This window comes from Jaculus jaculus, chromosome X (genome assembly GCF_020740685.1).
Source record: "Jaculus jaculus isolate mJacJac1 chromosome X, mJacJac1.mat.Y.cur, whole genome shotgun sequence".
Lineage (NCBI taxonomy): Eukaryota > Metazoa > Chordata > Mammalia > Rodentia > Dipodidae > Jaculus > Jaculus jaculus.
This window is the reverse complement of record NC_059125.1, coordinates 133,816,636-133,831,711: the sequence shown is the minus strand read 5'-3', so window position 1 is coordinate 133,831,711 and position 15,076 is coordinate 133,816,636. Positions and strand designations below refer to the sequence as shown.

At 39.8% G+C, this 15,076-nt stretch overlaps 1 protein-coding gene and 1 pseudogene across 3 annotated transcripts in view; one reads left to right on the top strand and one right to left on the bottom strand.

Annotated features, from left to right (window-relative positions):
* Positions 1-15,076, bottom strand: part of Fhl1 (four and a half LIM domains 1) — a 65,469-nt gene that overhangs the window by 8,963 nt on the left and 41,430 nt on the right. The gene's annotated exons all lie outside the window — the stretch shown is intronic.
* On the top strand, positions 2,093-2,188 carry LOC123456968 (annotated as a pseudogene).

Below are 15,076 nucleotides of genomic sequence, written 5' to 3'. Positions count from 1 at the left end.
TTAATAATGCTTAAGACAAATTCATAAACTTTAATACTTTTTTTTCCTTTTCCTTTTTTAGTTTTGCAAGAAATCTAGTGGAACTTTAGGCAACCTGCATTAGCTGACCTCTTATTTGTCTAACTTCATGATTATTTGGTAGAAAACTATTTCATACTGTCACCCCATAGGTTTTAGTATGAAGCTGAAAGGTACATTTCCACTGGAAAGACAGACATCTTATCAAAACTTTGCACAAAATATGGGTGATATGTTCAAGACCAAAATGTTTTGCTGGTACTTGTCTTCATAGGAGTTAACAGCTCTAAGAACCTAGTTGACAAAGAGGACCCCGAAGGAGAATAAATATCCCAAGTGGTGAGCACCCCAGAAGGCAGAGTCATGGTTTGGCCCTGGCTTCACAAGAGGAAAAAAGCTTACACTTTCCCCTCTTAGAAATGACCATGGAAGAGGGGAAGGGGAAGGTGGCATTTTACCTCTCTGTCTCTATTTTATCTCATTTATCTCTTAGGGAATAATTTTTATCCCCTAATCTGTAAGCGCGTAGAATGTTGAAGCTTTTTATTTTTCTACCATTCCAGACACATTTGCCTTGACCTATGATAGTTATCGAAAAGCCATGCCACCCATCATCAAATGCAAAGTTTGCTGCATATAATTAGAATTCCATGTCTCTTGTTACCTATTTGTGGAGGTTATGTGGGTCCTAGGGTAAGCTCTTTGATAAATTTTAATGTCGGGGTGTACATTTGTAAATAGCAGTGAGATTTCTCTGTAACACAAAATTCTTCCACAATAGTAGGATCCATAGTATCTATACCAGAAGGACCTTACATACAGAGTCACTCCATGTACCCTGCTGATGGACAAAAGGAGCTAAGATACTATGACTAACATCAAAACTTCAGTGCATGGACAAGCATTCAAAATAATTTTCCATCCAATGAGCTGTGCCTCTATTTCCAAGCAATACTGATTTTTTTTTTCTTGTGGAAATTTCTCTCTCTCTTTCCTTCATGGAAATATTTTCTTTGTTTTCATGGACCAAGGAATTTGATCAAATGTAAAATATTACAACTAGATTTGAAAAATCATTTTCCATGACCCTTGGGTGCTGAAACCTAAGTTACACCTTATAGTCATGTCAGATTTTACCTGATTTTCTAAGACACAGATGTTTAATAGAAATACATTCCGGAAACCACATTCTAGCTTAGCTAGAATGCAGTTAGAAATGAGACTAGGTTAATGAATGCTAGGTATCTATTTTAAGGTGGCAGTCTGATTTTCTTCCTATGCCTGCTTCAAAAGACTTATCATTCTTCAGTTAACAAATGTCCTCTTTCTGAAAAAAAAAAAAATCTTGATGTATATCCAACATGCTAACAGGTGCCTAGAGAAACTTGAGTATCTTAATAAAAAAAAAATTGGCTTCAGGGACTGGAGAGATGGCTTAGTGATTAAGGAGTTTGCCTATGAAGCCAAAGGACCCAGGTTCAATTCCCCAGGACTCACATAAGCCAGAAGCACAAGGTGGTGCATGTGTCTGGAGTTTGTTTGCACAGCTGGAGGTCCTGCGGCACCCATTTTCTCTCTCCTATCTGCTTCTTTTTTTCTTCCTCTCTCTCTCAAATGAAAAATAAATTAAAAAAAAATTGGCTTCGGGCTGGAGAGTTGGCTTAGCGGTTAAGATACTTGCCTACAAAGTCTAAGGACCCAGGTTCAATTCTCTAGGTCCCACATAAGCCAGATGTACATGGTGGCACATGTGTCTGGAGTTCATTTGCAGTGACCAGAGGCCCTAGTGCACCCATTTGTCTCTCTCTCTCTCTCTCTCTCTCTCTCTAATAAATGAATGAATGAATGAATAAATAAATAAAAATAAAAAAAATCTTTAAAAAAATTGGCTTCGAAGCCAGGCATGTTGGTGCATGCCTTTAATCTCAGCACTCGGGAGGCAGAGGTAGGAGGATCACTATGAGTTCAAGGCCTCCCTGAGACTACATAGTAAATTCCAGGTCAGCCTGGGTGAGAGCAAGACCCTGCCTCAAAAAAAAAAAAAAAAAAAAACAACAACAACAACAAAAAAGTTGGCTTCATAGAAAGAGGAGGCAAAGGAAACCTAACCCCAAGTACACCCCAGCCTGAGCCACTGTGCCTGGTCTGTATTGTGAATGGGGAGACATGAATAATAATAATTAAAAAAAAAGTTGGCTTCAAATTTAATCATTCACATATACAAGTAATATGACACTGTATTTTAAAAATTATAAATCTCTTAGAAAAGATTTGGTTTATGTTTAAGTCTTAGTTGTGCTTTTATATACTTTTCGTAAGTTCATGTGTTGCTAATGTATATTTCTCTCTTAAACCCAAGAGGCTAAAAATAATGTTTCAAGAGATAGTGAATATTTTAACTAGATAGCATTCTTATAACTATATGCTTTCCATGAGTGCTGTGGCATACAGCTAGAACAGTGCAAACACTGAACAGCAACCTAAATGGGAAAAACTTTCCGTTTACTTATAAGTAAAATTAAATTTAAATTGCTAAGTCCAACATATTTGTACAATGGTGACCACATATAAACGCTGGCTTCCAAAGAAAGGGTGTATTACTATCCTGACGACATTCAACAGATGGGAGGAAGCCGCGGCTGATTAATAGGACACTTGTGGCACAGGCCTGCTAACACACCTGGAGGTGTCGTCAGACATTTGCGAATAGACACAAAAATAGCTGCAATGAGACGGAGCTTATTAGTCATAGCTGAAAAGTAGTCTTTCCTAGAATTTCATAGAATATTCAACGAGTGTTTTTTTTTCTTAAAAATAGAATATGTACACATGATCCAACATTACCAGTAACTTCACTTGAATGCTGCATTTAGGAAAAAAAAAATAAAGTCTTTCTGGTCCAGTGATGTATAGATCATACCATTTTAGGTTATATCTGGTGTCAGGGAGGTTGGAAAAAGATTACTTAATGAAAAAACTATGTGTCTCTGAACTTCCAACAGGCCAAATTATGACCTAGTGCTTACTTTCTCCTAATGTTGCATGTACTCCATGTCACATGCTCTATTCTTCATATGGGAGAAAAGTGTTTGTGACACAGCCACGGAACATGTACTCTCGGTCTCTCCAGTTGTGGTGAAATGGCAGGCTGTCATTTTGTGGTCATTAAAAGCATGACTCTTTCAGCTTCACTCTCAACTAAACCTGCTTACCACTCTTCACGGATTTTAAGAAGCCAATCTACTTTGATTAATTTCATCTCACCCCTCCTGTTTCATCTTGCCAAGAAAAGGAATGTTGTGCAGATTAGGACAAATGATCATAGTTCCCACCACATCTCTATCATGGACCTTGACTCAAAAGCGAAGAGTAAAGAAAATGTCTCTCTCTCTCTCCCTCTCTCAAAAACTAAATAAGGGGCTGGAGATATGGCTTAGCGGTTAAGCACTTGCCTGTGAAGCCTAAGACCCCGGTTCGAGGCTTGGTTCCTCAGGACTCATGTTAGGCAGATGCACAAGGGGGCGCACGCATCCGGAATTCGTTTGCAGTGGCTGGAGGTCCTGATGCGCCCATTTTCTCTCTCTCTATTGCCTCTTTCTCTCTCTGTCTGTCACTCTCAAATAAATAAATAATATTTTTTTAAAAGGGGGGCTGGAAAGGTGGCTTAGTGGTTAAGGCACTTGCCTGTGAAGCCTAAGGCAATCCCCCAGGACCCACATAAGCCAGATGCACAAGGTGGCACATGCATCTGGAGTTCATTTGCAGTGACTAGAAGCCCTGGCGTGCTCATTGTCTCCGTCTCTCTCACTCTCTCTCTATTAAATAATTTATTAACAAAAATGTATTGATACAAATTTTGCAGGCAAATCATTCAATGTCAAAAGCATTAATTTAATTGAACCACAGTTATAATTCCAAGATTCAGATATGCAAGAAACTGTAAAGATTTAATGTCCTGTTATACTCAAGGTTGGTATGCCATGTCACATTTTAAAATTATTTTCCTGTCTGTCTGTAAATTAGTAACTAAAGCAAACTTCATTTCTAGTTAATGTGTGTTAAAGGTCTACTAAGACAATTGGTATAGCTGGCTGCCTACAGCTACAGAGTGCATACATTGTCTGATAACCACAATCTCAGGCATGTGGTCCAATGCTTGTGGTGCCATGCTTGTTAAACAGTTCCTGGGGGTTACAGAAAAATAACCAGACAGCCATTGAATGTCTGGAAGCAAAGTAGACATTTCTATGAATTACTTAAAAGTAGGAAACTCCATTACAGAATATGTGTTTTAAAACACTAAAAACATACAAAAAGTATTTCTATTGTTGGGCAATCAACAGGCAATCACAAGTTTCAGAAATAAAACTTCCTGAAAAAAATAATAAACTACCATCAGTAATTGCTCTGTCCCTTAACCTGAAAGCTCAGAGATAGGACAAAGTGCTTGGTTTCTATCCAGCTTACTTCATCAGCTCCAAGAAAAAGAACTGTTTCTTGGGCAGAGGGCAACAGAGCAACTGCCACATTCCTGATCTTAGAGAAGGACCCAGGCAACAGGCTGACTCCACAGTACTGGGCTTCTGTCATCCAGCCTCTGTTCCTGTTCCATGGCCTTCTTGTTCATGGCCAAAATGCTCCCTAATGCCAGGCTACCAAACAAGAAGAAGGCTCTCAGTCATGTCCCTACTGTCTAAGGGGATGGGTAACTTTGCCAGCTAAGCATAACTAGTATTTGTCATAGCAAAGAGAGTCATGGCCATTTTAGGAATATTAAATATATTGTTCAGAAAAAGGAAATATGTGGTAAGTCATCATGGAAATTCCTGGTTACAAATAATCCTCCTCCCTCCTGCTCCCTATTCAATTTACCTCTTCTTTTTTTTAAATTTACCTTTTCTTCTTGTTTTTCAATTTACCTTTTCCTAAAACCTTAAATTAGATTTCAACTTCTGTCAAGATGATAACTTATCTTATGAAAGACCAAAAATTCCTAGCAAAAATACCTGCTTTATTACTATAATCTCTTAGTTTCACAAGACATCCTGAAAATTTAAAATATAGTCATAAAAAGTAGGTCACTCAAACTGCTGAGTTTACTTGAGTAAGAATCATCTTTCATCCTTGAAAGAGCATGAGAAGGCAAGAACAAAAGTGACAAACTATGATTTATTTGCCATTTAGATGAAACTAGAGTAACTTAATAAAAAAATTATCTTCTAGACAGATGACAGATGCACTGACCTAACAGATTGTGCTCAAGATAAAGAAAGAACAGAAAGCTTTTACCTGAGTGCTTTTGAGAAGCCATGACTCAGAGACCAAGTTCAGGAGCAGCACCTAGTCGTGTCTTCCTTCAACCCCAGCTGATTAGGCTGTGGCTCATTTGTGAACATACATTTAAGGGGAAGCAGCTCACACAAAAATAACCAAGAGCAGATGTCCCATCCCTCCCCCGAGATCACAACCTTAATCCCACTAGAAAATTCTTAACCATTTTAGGTGATCCAAGGGAGAAGAATAGGACCCAGTAAAAATACCAAGCACTACATATAAATACCTGTGGAGCTACTCAGCATCCAAATTAACTCCAGAGCCAGAGAGGCCACATAGAAAGTCATCCCTGTACCAGAATAAAATTTGGACTCAGCTCTGACATAGCTTAATGCTGAGCCAACCTTATTAATCCACTTTATATGCCTCAAGAGCTTGCCTTTAGCCCTATAAGTAATGCATTTGTGTGCCGCTGACAACAAAGGGAACTATAAGAGGCAGCTTCTGCTACCAATGTGATTAAAGGGGTTAGGTACTTCAACTCTTAATTCAACATCTTCCTGGGTCCGTACCAGATATCAGCAAACTGCGGGAATGGGGAGCAATTCTAATCACTCTACCCCCAGCATTAGATACAGCAGAATAGAATGGGGACATGTATATGAATATACATGTTATGTATATGTGCAGCAAAGACACTTTGTCTTACACTTTTTGCTAACGGAGCAATAATAAAAACAGGAATAAAGACATCAAGTGTCATACAGTAGGGTAGCTCCACAGGCTAACACTGACTGGATACTGGTTCTAGGAAAAGCCACCAAGTCCTTCCAGGACCCTGCTTCCTACCCTGGCTCCCATCTCACTGGCTTCCTTGAATCCTTGAGCCCTCTCAGCACAAAGCTTCTCCAGTGGCTCCTCTACCCCTGTCAAGCCTTCACGCCAAGCCACTTAGGTAGTGAAGACCTCTTTGATCACCCTCATAGTCCAAGTTGCAGCCATGTTCTCAACTCTTTTCTTAATGCTCTTTTGGAAGCTATTCTTTCTACAGTGCTTAAGCTCTTTGAACATAACATCCCTGTGACCGCTCTCACTGACTGACTGATTCTCCCCTCTGTTCTGTGGTGGTAGTGGTGGCTTTTCACTGTTATGGCTTCACCTAAAACACAACCCAGCTCCCAGGAGGTGCTAAAATGCCGTCTGTTAGAGGAATGTATTGAAAAGTAGCCAAAAGCATCAATCAAGCCTCCGGAACACAGCCCTACCTAGAATCAGAAAAGTGGCTTTGGTTACTGAACTTGAAGAAAGGTAGCTGACTTTCATTCTGAAACAGGGCTTTGGCCTGATCCCTTTATAGCTTCTAGTTTGTCTGATTGTTCGTGACTGCTTCTGACCCTATTCACACTCTTCCCCTGTCAGGCAAGGGCTGGGACAGTGCTTTGCTCGTCTGTATGTTCCTACGGCATTGAGTCGGCAAATGTTTAATGGATAAATGAGATAAAGGGTTTTCCAATTCTTTGGGCGTTCAAGTCTTCAAGGAAAAGTTACTCTAAAAGATAAATGAAATTACCACTAACTCTTAGATAGCTAGAGAATGACAAGAGTAAAATTCAGGATGTTCAGGTCAAAAAGTAAGCCTATAAAAATAAGGTATGTGACACTGTGTTCTGCCTCACACCTTTCTAGTCTTCTGATTCAATTATGACAAAGTTTGAGCAGTTGCCACATTACCGCACCCCTAAAATAAACTTATACTTTTCACCTAGGGAAAAATGTTTTTATTTTATTAGATAATTAACCTTCACACTTCATAAACATTTAATTTTAGTGAGGCATACTTTTTGGTACAGTCAATGTATTTGGTAGAGTCAATGCCTTTCATACAGTGCTATGAATAATAAGCTTAGCCTATCAAATGTTTCCCTTTAGAGACCAAGTTTAGTCTCAAGCTAGACCTTAGAACATATGTTTCTCTCTCTCTCTCTCTCTCCCTCCCTCCCTCCCTCCCTCCCTCCCTCCCTCCCTCTCTCTCTCTCTCTCTCTCTCTCTCTCTCTGTGTGTGTGTGTGTAGGTCAGAGGACAACCTCAGGGAGTCAGTCCTTGCCTTGCACCTTATTTTGAGTGGAGGCAGAGTCTTTCGCTATCTACCACTGTGAGCCAGGTTACCTGGCCTGACAGCTTCAGGATTCTCCTGAGTCTGACTCCCACCGCTTGGTGCTATTGGTCTGTGTGCTATTTATATCCAGCTTTATGTGGCTTTTCGAGATCTGAGCTTTGCTCAGCTAGTTCTCTTTACCTCTGAGCCATCTTTCTGCTCCAGAACCTAGGCTCTTATCGCAAGCTCCTTTCGGTGTCAGATCATTTTGAAAAGCAATTATACTATGGACATAAAGCACTTTGGAAAGATGGCAAAGAAACTTAGGGCTAAATTATTTCAACGATAGGAGGACATACAAAGAAACGAATTACTTTGTGACTACTAGTTAATTATGACAAGCAAGTGTGAGCTGGGTGTTCAACCCTATAATCACATCTATTCTAAATGCAACATACACCAACTCAGTCCTTCTGCCTTCCTAAAAACTTCATGAGGCATGATTATTGCCTACTTGGACATTGGTCCTCACTGCTAATGTCATCAACTCACAAAAATAGACTTTTCACCAAATCAAACAACAAAAAAAAGGCCTGCTACCATGAGAAAAACAATTTCCTAGTAGGAAGAGTTAGCAAAGTGTCCTGTTTGGGTCAGTGGTGTAGACACCTTGATGGTTACTTAGCAGATCCCCAGCCAATGACTTCAATGACATCTGAGATGATCTTATTACACATTAACAGTGTGGTATTTAATGACATCCTCCATAATCACAGTACTGGTTACAAAGTGACTATATACTGTTGGTGGAGCTGCCTGCTAGGTCGTGGACAACTCTCTTTAGCACGACTCCTGTGCTAGACAGGTCAGAATGACTTGACAGTAACTGCTAGGCATCAAAGACCCTCAGATCCTTCTAACATGTGACCTTGAGAATCACATCAGAGTTTATCTACTCATCTTTGTCTTTCCCACTCTCTATGAACATACTATTTCCACATTCATTTCTCTTATGTGACAAATATTTGTGGAATAGATGTCCTACTATGCAGTACAAGGTACCTTGGTTGACAGGGAACATAAAATACAGCTCTTAACAAGTGTACTAAAATAAATACACAAATTACTCCATGCAAGGCAGAGCATGGAATTATAAGAGATATATATACAGTGTTGTCACAATGTGTCACTGGTAGAAATCATGGATATCATGGCATTTTACTGGCTCCTGAATAGGGAATAGTGTAGCTTGCAGAGAATGAGGAAGGGGCAATTCCAAGAGAAAGGTAGACTGAGCTTAAGTTATAAAGGAAACAGGTATTCTCAAGAATCAGAATACAGCCTGGGAGTGGGGAGGCTGATAGGAATGTAGTGATAAGGGAGTGCTGGGATCCAAAATTAGAGGTGGGAAAAGCAGAGCACAGAGGGTCTTTTTGTAATTGGTGCAAAAGAAGGGGTGAGATCCAAAGAGATGCACTGTTACGAGGGGAAGGAAGTTGCCTGGAAGGGAATTGCATTTGTTAAGGTATGATATATAAGACAGGGCTGAATAAATGGAGTCAGTGACAATGGGTGGAAAAAAGACTAGATAGAAGGGATATAATTTATGGCTGACTAAATGCAAAGGAAGGGGCAGGGCCAATAATTCCTCTGAGGTTGACATTCTGAGTGAGCAAGAAAATAATGGAGACTATGAAAGGCAGAATGGGCATAGATAGACAAGAGTGGCACTTTACTAGACACTTGCTTTGAAACTGAGGTACTTCTGCAATGTTAACCGGAGGATCCCCCCCACCCAGCTTCGGTGGTACCCAGTTATTCAAGTTGAGAGAGAGAGTGCATAAGATCACAGTGGGATCCTTTTTGTGAGGAATCTCACACTGCAATGTAATCCTTGACTCCTCTACCTTTGAAACACCAATGGGAAGATCACAATTCAAAGTTCAAAGGAGTAAAACCCAAGAGTCAAATAGCAAATATGGTGACCTACTTGGCCCATGCACATCTCAAGAGCTCCTCTTTTCACAGAGTGACTTGTGGCCACCCTTTTCCTTTTGTTCATTTTCCTTTTACTGATATTTCCAAATCACTGAAAACTTATTCAATTACTACTATTTACTCACAGCCAGAAGCAAGTGCCTGATTACAACCTGGAATGGAGTCTTATAGATTTATCTGTAATTCTTTTTACATTATTCTCCTCTTACATTAACACACTACATTTTTTTCTCAATATAATTTTGTCAGGCTACTAGTACCTCTGCCAACAATTTCTCCTGAGTTAGTCCAAACGCAAGATTAAGGCACCTAGTCATGTACTATGATATGATATGATTCAATGTTGAACTCTCCGGAGTATTTCTTGCCTATGTACTCTTGCCAGAAAAAGCCCAGAGAAACTTCAGCCATCTCAGGTTCCTGTCAATCTTTAGGAAGGAAAGAGTACTTTTCCTATTGACAAGTCCAATTTTGCAAGGTCACTGTTTAAATGTCACAATTCCCAGCACACTTATTAAAGAGCAAAATAAAGGAGCACCCTGGGGACACAGGATGGGGCTTTCACAAAGTAGAAACCAAAAGAAAGCCCAGAGCTCCAATTTTCCAAAGGGTCTATGAATCTCAAGCAAAGGATGATTAGTAAAAGAAGATCCGTCACAAAGGACATAAGAGATATAAAAAAGATTACATAAACAGGAAGGCAACTTGAAAATGCCCAAGTAACTCTATTGAAGACTATTCATTTCAAAACTGACCAGGACTTAGAAGGTCTCCCTATAATATTCAATTGGGGATTGAGAATTGAGGCACGGGCTGGAGAAATGACTTAACGGTTAAGGTGCTTGCCTGCAAAGCTAAAAGGACCCAGGTTCAGTTCCCCAGGACCACATAAAGCCAGATGCACAAGGTGGAGCATGTATATGGAGTTTGTTTGAGGTGACTAGAGGTCCTGGTGTGCCCATTTTCATCCTCTCTCTACCTCTCTCATAAATATTTTTAAAACATTTTAAAAAAATAAATGCATGTGTCATGACCCCTGTCATTTAATTTCTCAAGATGTCATTCCATGATTAATAATAGTTTTACATATCTCCTGCCCAAATATCTGCCCTTTCCCATGTTTCTACTAGACCCTCAACGAGAAACAAGAACTATTCCAACAATATCCTAGATACTTTTCATGAGACTCTAACCACAAGTGGTTACCAAGATAAGAGTGAACAAATGACTTTCAAAGCAAGCTAATATAATGAACTCTATCCTTTTTTCATTTTCAAAAGTTGATGCTGGAAGAAGTGAGGATGACCACTGTAATGGCCAGAGCCTCAAGTTGGCTGCATCCCCACATTCAGCACCTACATCCCTCCACTGCCACCATATCCAAATAGAAAGGGATGCTGAAGGAGATAAATCCAAGATGAAGGATGAACTACAGGGATCTGCAAGTCTGTCTGCTAAATTTGCTTCACCAAAGCCAGATCCCAAGCCTAAAAAGGCTCCCACAAAGAAGAGAAGGAAGGTACCCCAAGGGGAAAAGGGAAGAGCAGATGTTGGCAAGAATGGGAATAACCCTGGAAAATGGAGATGCTCACACAAACCAGACACAGAATGCTGAAGGTGCTGGCATGCCAAGTGAAATCTGTGCATTTTTTATAACTGGGATTCTTGAGACTGCACAGTTTGAAATACTATTTTTATAAAGTTTTAAGAAAAAGTGAAACAAGAAAATAGTGACCAGAAAGAATTTTAGAAGGAAATATATAATACAGATATAGAATCTCAGATCACAGGGAAATGAATGTCTCATGAAACAGAGAAGCTACTAGTATAGATAAATCTTTGTCATATATGAGGTGTTAAAATTTTCTTCCAGTCTATTTCTACCACCCACTTGTGATATATCTGTTTTATTTCCATGTTGCTATGTGCCATGACTCAAAACACCCTTTCAATCATGTTAAGTCCTGGCATTTACCAAGCCCACCTGTTAACGGGCATTTCAGACCTCTGATAGATGCCTGAGGGCTAAACATTCCATGGCCCTAGTCTATAATTTACCCAGCTGATTAATATCTATAATAGGAAATAACAGTAAAATAAAGTATCTAGGGCCAGAGAGATAAAAAGCCAAAGGACCCAGGCTCAATTGCTCAGAATCCATATAAGCCAGACATGGTGGCGCATACGTCTAGAGTTCATTTATAGCAACTGGAAGCCCTGGTATGCCCATTCTCTCTCTCTCAAATAAATAAATATGTAAATAATAGAGTATTTACAAATATACTATCCATACTTTTGTCCTTTTTTTGTGATGCTGGTGATAGAACCCAGGGTTGTGAGCATGCTAGGCTGTAGCTGAGCTCTAGCCTCACCTCGCAATATGCTGAGATCTATGACTAGCTGCTTTGAATGGAAAGAACCCATAGTACTTATGAGCCCTGCTTCTTGGTGTGAAATATTAAGGGTAGTAGCTTATAATGTCTTCATTTACCAAAGGACTATATTGAACACTTCTTATGCACTCCTGTTATTAAACCCCAACAGAGGATAGCCCTGGAATCAAAGATTAAGGCTGAAAGCACTCATGAGTGATTGTGTAAGGTTTGTTCAACACCACATCTGAATTTAACATGATGCACAGAAGTGAGGGGCATGAGCTCTCTGGTAGGAGCAAAAAAAAAAAACAAGAAGTAACCTCGATGTCATTTAGTAAGTCTCTATCTGTTAGCTACCGGAGTTGACTATTTTGATAGCAAGGATAAATCGAGATTTCTGGAGAACTAAAACAACACAGATGGTGAAAGCTTGCTTTACGTCCATCTATTTATTTCCCAAAGGGCCTTTACTTGTCTGCCCCAGAAGTGTCTACATCTAGACTATACTCAAGGGTATGAGAGGGTGGTAGGCCACAATGACTCATTCTGAGAGCAAACAAGAATAACTTTCTGTGGAAAGAGCTATTCTGTTGTGGCAAGCCAGGCACTGTTTTGTGAAAACTGACCAAGTGATCTTTGTGTGTGGTCTACCGATAGACTACTGCCCTGAAGTGTAATTTGTCTCCCTTACTGGTCAGGCTACACATAATGAGAACACAGTATACATTCCTCCAAAAGTTAGAGGTCCTGAAGATGGAGTGGGCCAGGTCTGTGGTATTTTAACCTACATAACAATTGCTTCATGATCATATTGAAGATGATATCCAACTCATGGCACTGTACCTTGTACCCTATCAAACTGTAGTCCTAGCCAGGGGTCTTTGCTCATGAAAATACAAAACCTTGGAACAAAGTTTACAGCAAATAAGGTTCATTGTCTCTTAACTTTTATAATCATCATCAGAGGCTAATCTGGGTCACAGACCCAGAGATTTAGGGACAACTGTATGAGTTGAGATGCATCACTGTAGATTGTAACATGAGTCTACTGGATGAGACCATAAACTTTGGCTGAGATAACTTGGAAGTGGCAGTTGGCACTGATATGAGAGACAGAAGTAGGTTGAAAGGAGGAATGCAGGGTCTAGCAGAACAGCTGACACTTAAGAACAAGAGTAAGTGATTTCAAAGCTCTCTGAGTTGAGCAGTATGTTCTCTATGCAAGGTAGCAAATAAGAACACACAGTCCAGAAAAGGCTTCACAAACAGGAGGGCCCGAGGGTTTGCGGTATAACTCAGTGGTAGAGCACATGCCTAACATATGCAAGGTCCGTGGCTTGATCCAGAGCATTCATAAAATAAGTCATGCAGCTAAGTCTAGAGTAGCAGAAGCAGCTAAAGGATACACATTGGAAAGATTATGTTATGTTTACCTTAATCTCAACCTTTCTTGTTCATTTCCAAGCAGGGTAATAATCAAAGACAACAAACATGTGAAGTATGTACCTGGTGTAAATATGGCCATATTAGTTAGGTATAAAACACGAAACAGGGCTAGAGAGATGATTTTGTAGTTAAGGGATTTTCTTGGGAAGCCGAAGGACCCAGGTTTGATTCCCTAGTACCCATATAAGCCAGATGCACAAGATGGCACATATATCTGGAGTTTGTTTGCAGTGGTTAGAGGCCCTGATATGCCCATTCTCCTTCTCTCTCTTTCTCACTCTCTCTCTCCCTATCTATCTTTTTCTCTCTCCTAAATAAATAAAACACAAAACAAAAAGTAATAGTGAACATTCTACTACATTCATAAACTTCAGATAAAGTCATTTACAAATGTCTCCATGAAAACCTTAATTTTATGAAGACTGTATAAGCAATCATTGAAAGTTTCAAGGTAAATGATATGGGCCATTTCCCAAGTTTAGTGCATTTATTTAATGAAGTTAGGGAGAATATTGTGTAGGAGCAGCTAATATCATGGACTCTAGAGCCAGAATGTCAACCTAAGTACTCTGCCTTCACCATTTCCCGGTTGTAATAAAATCAACGAACTTTATCTAACTTCTCTGTGACTCAATTTGCTCATCTGTAAAATGGTGATATTTATAGGACCAATGTGATATGATCTTTTTGAAAAATAAAGAAGTACTGGAAAAATGACTGGCACATAAAGCACTAGATATATATTTATTTAACTACACTCTGAAAATTGTAGCTGCCCCAAGCACCATCTTCCTATAGGTAGAATTTATCAAGTGTACCAATTCATACAAGGTATGTGGAAAAGAGCTCAGAGTTTTGGCTTGGAACCAAGCTATAAAGAAGGTGAGCCTGAGAATTACTGGAACACCTTAGAACAAAGGTCAAAGTCCTCAAAACCCAGAGAAATGGGCATGTGGCCACAGGATTGCCAGAGAGAAATGGCTACATATCCAAACATGAGTAAGGAAGGTTTATGAACAGAATATAGAAACCAGGAGAACAAAGCTCTTTGGATCCTCAAGGGAAGGCCCAGGAGATATGGGTCACCTGCCTAATTTGGGGCTAAAGGTTTTTTCCTACATCCTTTCTACCAAGAAAGGGCCCATTTATCCCATGGGTGATGAGATCCTTTCTGATTACAGTTAACAGACTTCCCAATACAAATAAAGGCTTGCCCTACTGATTGTTAATGAATAAGGTAGGCTGTCTGTATTTGTTACTTTCTTGTTGCTGTGGACAAATATCTGACCAGGAACAACTTAAGAAAGTAAGAATTCATGTCAGCTTACAGTTGGATGTTACAGTCCATCATGGTGTAGAAGGTATGGTGGAGGGGGCATGAGGCAGCTGGTCATATTTAGTCCATGTTGAGAAAGCAGAGAGCAATAAATACTAATGTTTGACTAGCTTTCTCCTTTTGATACAGTCCAAGATCCCAATGTATAGAAATGGTTCCAATCATAGTTAAAGTGAGTGAGTGTTCCTGCCGGGCATGGTGGCGCATGCCTTTAATCCCAGCACTCGGGAGGCAGAGGTAGGAGGATCGTCGTGAGTTCGAGGCCACCCTGAGACTCCATAGTGAATTCCAGGTCAGCCTGGGCTAGAGTGAGACCCTACCTTGAAAAAGAAAAAATAATAATAATAATAAGTGAGTGTTCCCACCTCACTTAAGCTAAACAAAATAATTTCTCACAGGCATGTTCAGACGCTCATTGATTCTAAGTCCTGTCAGGTTAACAATCAATACAAACTGTCACAGACATCACACAGTATGTGGCCTTTTGTGTTTTACTTCTTTTACTTAGCTTGGAGCTCTCGAGTATTATCCATG